The sequence below is a fragment of the Durio zibethinus genome, chromosome 24 (genome assembly GCF_047325235.1).
Source record: "Durio zibethinus cultivar Kanyao isolate XHJ-2024 chromosome 24, ASM4732523v1, whole genome shotgun sequence".
Lineage (NCBI taxonomy): Eukaryota > Viridiplantae > Streptophyta > Magnoliopsida > Malvales > Malvaceae > Durio > Durio zibethinus.
This window is the reverse complement of record NC_143185.1, coordinates 17,086,202-17,092,317: the sequence shown is the minus strand read 5'-3', so window position 1 is coordinate 17,092,317 and position 6,116 is coordinate 17,086,202.

The window sequence follows — 6,116 nt, the reverse complement described above, 5'->3', positions numbered from 1 at the left end:
AGCTCGAGCTCGACTCGACAATAATCGAACCGAATTCGAGTTTTTTTTTAATCGAATCCAAATAGCTTGCGAGTACTAATGTATCGTTTACACCCCTAGGCAATAGTGCTTATTTTAGTGCTTCCTTTTGTGTTACAATATTAGTATTGCCTTAATGAAAGCTATTGTCATCTTTGATTAGTTAGATTGGGACTTTCAATTTTTTACATTGAAAAATTTTTGAATTTGGTTGTTTGGATTTAATTGGCTAAATATTACGAAATTTTTAATTTTTTTATGTTTAGAATTTTTTTTTAATTTGATAGTGTGTTTTTTATATTGTTACAATATTATTTTGAAATATCATTATTTATAGAAAAACATCTCAATTTAAGTTTTAGTTCAATTTTCAAATCAACTAATTAAGTTTTACTATCAAGCATATTAATCAAATTTACAAATTTTTATTAGGTAATAAATTTTATCAAGCGAGCTTGAACTTTATTTTAAGTTAAGTTCGAGCTTGATAAATAAAATTCGGTTGAGTTTGAATTAAGTTTTGAACTTCAATTTCGAGTCGAACTCTAATTTTATAATGTATTGATTCAATTCAACTCAATTATACTCTCGAACTACCATCTCAATTGATTCAACATTTAATCAACATTCAATAATCAATTATTGACCACGCCAACACAAGTTCATATAAAAGATAAGGTTGATTTTTGTTATGTAAAAGCTCATTAAAATTAATTTGTTCCATATCATATCTTGTAGCTTATGTAATAAATAGGTCATGTAAATGTAATATTTTTTGTTGCTATTGCCAATTTCGCAACATTGAACATGTTGGAAAAGGAAGACACGATATGTGAGCCTTAAATCGAACGTGCATTTTTTAACATTTTTTTTTCATTGGTTTCTCCTAATATCACAACTAATACATTAAAAACATTTTTTAACAAAAGCCTCAAAAATTTCAAAAAGCTAATTTCAAATTCCAATCCGACTTTATTATGGACAAGAAAAAATGAACAAATTTTGCAAAAAAGAAAAAAAACAAAGAAAGAACTAAGCAATTTGCGATGACTCATCACGAGTCCCATTCTTTAGTAACCATGCTTCATTCTGAGTAATCAGCCCCTGCCATTGGCAAAGCTTCTATTGAAACTGACAGGATGAAAATTGGAAAGGTTATGGCTGGATTTATAGACTTTTCTTCCTTTGGCTTTACAATCCTAATAAGAGAGCAATATATATTACTGAGATCCTTTTAGCAATGAAAAGAGCGAATTGAACGAACGTGGCTAATTGGGATCTATAGAAAGATGGTGTGTGTGTGTGTGTGTATATATATATATACAAGTACTGTTTCTTCAGAAAATTCACGTGTTTGAATGATGATCAAACTAAAGGTTTGTTCAACATTCAAGATAAGGGAAGAAGAGATTGAAAGTTGAGAGAAACATCATACTAAAAGCAACGTTCTCGTGATGCTTTTTTTTTTCCTTTTGTTCAAATGCTGATTTTGATGTCACCCACACGTACGCAGTTATTTCTGATATGGTGGTACTGATGTATTGTATTGTTTTGTTCAAAGGCCTAAAGAAATGAATCTTACAGGAAACATTTTCGGCATTATTCATTCCAAAAAAGAACGGAAAAATAGGTTCGGATTACATCATGACAATTTCCATGAGCAATCAATGGCTCAATAAACTTTACAAGATCGAAGAAAAAATCTTAAACAAACTGAGAAGAAAACAAATAAAATGAAAAAAAAAAACAAAAAATGTTACCACATTACAGACCTCGACACTCAAAAGGCTGATTGGGGTTCAAAAAATTAGCAATAGATGAAGTGAATAGCTTGGAAATGTAATCCTCAACTGGAATGGGATGAAGATGACTTCAAAGATCTCTTCCTCTCTTCCTCCCAACAATCGTTGCAATCATTAATAGCCGGATCATGTATCTGACCATCAGCTTTATTGACCTCAACGATTGTATTATCCTCTCAACCAAAATCCTGCCGTGAGACACCCTTCGATGGCGCCTGCAATATTCTCCTGTGGCTCCATAGCTGCCATTGTCATCACAATTAATGCCATCAAGGTCTTCCCAAAGGTGGGTTAGGCCGCTACTGCCAATGTTTTGAATGCCCTGTTTCACAACCCTTTCGGGTTCATCTTCTTCTTCTTCCTGTTCAGCTAGTAAATGCGGAGGAGGCCACTCTGAATCATCATCTTCCCACTTTTCAATAGTCAAACCCCATTCATTATAATCAGCCCCTGCCATTGCTAAAGCTTCAATTGGTACTGTCATGATTAATTCATGCAAAGCTGCTAACTTAAAAGGCTTGAATCTTTCTTCTAATTTAACAATCAAAACTCCTATAAATCAACCAGCAATATAACATAAAACAAACAAATTGAGTTGGCAGCTACTTGTGTTGTGTCTGCTGCATGAAGACGAATATGTATATATACATGATCAACTTGCCTGTAAAGGGGATGTAGACAAATTTTCTTCTTGGAATTCACGGCTACTGCATTGAAATCAAACGAGAAATTTTCTCTTCTGACATTCCGGGGTCGCAAATTTGAAAGGGAGAAGGGTTTGTAAGTTTCATGTAAGAAGTGACATTCCCGTGATCATTTGATTGACCTAAATATTTGCTTCAACTCATCGTTCATTGCTGACGGATCTTGATGACCAAAGTGATGTTGCATGATTAAAGCTATGACGCAAGCTTGATTTAATTCCTTTTTGCAGGGAATGTGAATGATAAATTCACCAACATATGTCTTTGCCTGAATTAAAGTGGATATTCTTAGTTGATCCGTTAGGGCTAGCCAAATTTGTTTTCTTATTCGGTTCAAACCCAAAACTAAAAAAAAAAAAAGAAAAGACACAAAGAGACTATTAAAAGAAAAAAACAAAATAATGATGAAAAATATAATAATATAAAAATAATAAAAACTAAGATTTTAAAATATATTTTTTAAAATAAAAATCAATAAAAAATACAAGATCTAAGAAGAATGAGAAAATAAAAATTGGTTTATAAAATATCAAATTAATTATACAACTAAACTTTTTTAAGAAAATACTAATTTTCTTAACTAATAAAAAATATTGAATGCAAATATTTTGATAAATTCATTTGCATTTGAAACTTAAAAAAAAAAAAAAAAAAACAATTACTACTTTATTAACGGGGAAATTTGTTATTAAAATTTAAAGATTTTCTCCATTATTTTTATATGAACATAATGTTTACTACCATGATGATAACTAATTAAAAGAATTCATATTGGATTTATCTAATTATGTGTTGGTTTATTGATTTTTTTTGTTTAATTTAATTAAATAATTTTTTATATAAATATAATATTTTATTATGATTATAATTTTTTTATATTTATAATTTCGTTAAAAATTACAAAAATTATGGGTTATTTATAATTTAGAAAAAAATACAAAAGAAATGTGATAGATAAAAAAATATTTGAGCTGTAAACATCATTTTTGTTTTGTTTTGACTTAGTAAAATGAAAAATGAAAGCTTAATAGAGAAGTTAGTACTCTATTTTATCTTTTATATGACTAAATACTTGTATCATAAGATTATTTTCTTGTTTAAAAATAAATTACATTAATTAATTTTCAAAAGAAATAAAGCAATTTTATTTTAATTTACTTTTTAATTTAAATTAATATTTAATAAATTTATTCTTTAAAATTAAATAAAATAAACTTTTTGAAATTTTTATTAAAATTTCACCTCAACAAAATAAAATATTTTTATATTCCCCATCATTAATTTTTCATCATTATAGTTAATGGTCTTATTTGATGATGTTATCAACCATTTTAGAACATACATAAATGTGAAAGTAGATTTTTTTTTTTAACGAACAAAGATTAAATTATTTAAAATTGAAATAAAGGGATTAATATACATTTTTTGACTTACCATAGGAACTTTTCTAGTACTTTGATAACGTGCATCTTATCATTATAATATTTATATATAAATTTTATATAAAAATCAGGCTTTTTTATTATATTTATATAATTATTAAATATAAATTTCAAAATTGAATAAGAATCAAGTAAAGAACATGAAAATTTTCATTATAAAAGAACAAAATTTAATATAATTACAATTTCGTTGCCAATAATCGTCAAATTTATCATCCTTTTTTTTTTTATAGAATTTTTTTTTATCTCAGTCAAATAAACCTTGTTGAAGTGACAGCCTTGGGCCTGGGCTAGGCCAATGCTAGTCAAGTCAACACTGTGTGAACTCTGAATCGGATGATGTAGACGAGAGTTTGTCGTATCTCCACCTTCCTATTTAAAGATTATACAGCTGGTTAAACGTGTTTCATTATCTCCTTCTACCTCCAAAATTACCACCTTCTCCCCATCCTTGCAGATTTTCACTTAATAAATTTAATGCAAATTAATCCATTTCGAAGACTGACCTGGTGTTTCGTGGTAATGCCACATAATACATAGAATATGAAAATAATATAACAAATATAAAAATTATATTATTTAAAATTTTTGAAATATTTATAAATTTGATAAAAATTTAAAATATTTCATATTTGATTTATTAATATGAATTATAATATTATAATTTTTATATTTTATATGCATTTAATATAAAATAAATTAGATATAAATATACAAATGATCAAATATATATATATAATCTTATCCTATAAACTTATTTGATAATTGCAAAACTTTAGTGATTTTAATTTTTTTTTATTGTAAAATAAAAAAATCGTCTCCTCATATGCTTGAACTTTGAGAATTAAATGATTAGTGAGTAACAATAAAAAATTTTCGAAGATAAATCATTCAATCTAAGGTGGATTATAAAATTTGCTGGAGAAAAATAAAGAAGTTAAAATGCCTGAATTTATTGAAAAAAAAAAAACCTAATAGATTAATCAATTTAATTACAATTTTTGAAAATTATTAACAAATGCTACATTTTTTTTATGTATTATATTGAAAAAAAATTATATAATGTCAGTGAGATTTATCAACTCCACCTAAATAACTTTTTAAAAAATTAACGTATTTCATTAAATATTTATTTATTTTATGTTAAATGCCTGGAAATGTTTCACATGGAGACTACACATATTTTCACGTGGGATTTTGTTTCTGAGATGTCCATTTGGGTGAAACTATTCAATATGTTAAAGATGGAAGATACTGAATTCATAATCAAATTTTAGAGTTGGTGTGTTTAAATGGAATATGATTTATATGGATTTTATTTATAATATTATTGTATTGTATAAAAGTTTTTATCTTTGAAAAAAAGTAAATAAAATTTTTTTCTTAAAAATTGACCTAAATATCTCAATACTTTTATAATAATTTTAAAAAAAAATTTCACTTAAAATTTTTTTAAAAATTACCACTTAAACTTATTTAAAATTTCATCATTAAAAATTCACGTTACTTCAAGATTATTGTATAAAATATAGATGACAACATATAGTATGTGTGTAAAAATTTTTAGTCATCTCATTTATTTGTCCTTATGTTATATTTTCTTTGTTACTTGTTTTATTTTACTCACTAATTGATTTATTATCATTATTATTAAATTTATAGATATTTATTATTATAATTATTATTTTTTTATTTTATTTATTTTTTATAGGAATCGAAGCAAGAAAAATCTTTTTATCAAAAATTTTCTAGGTATCCTAATTCTTTAGTCGTATTTTAAAAGAATTTTTTCATTTAAAGATTTTTTAAGAATTTCTACTCAAACTTCCTTAAAATCACACTCTCGGATATTTTTATTTTGTTTCCTCCCTTTTATTATTATTATTTTTATTTTATTCTGACTTTAATTTTATTTTTAAATTTATTATTATTCTTATTAATGTTTTTTGAAAATAAAAATGATTAATCATCATAAATAAAATTCATGTGTCATGTACCAATCTTGATACTCAAAAAAAGGTCATTTTTACTTTTTATCATCTCTTTTTATTTATTTATTTATTATTTTTATCATTATTAAGCCATATATATCTTAGGAGAATTAATTAAATAAAAATATTTTATATTGAATATTTTTCTAAATACTTTAT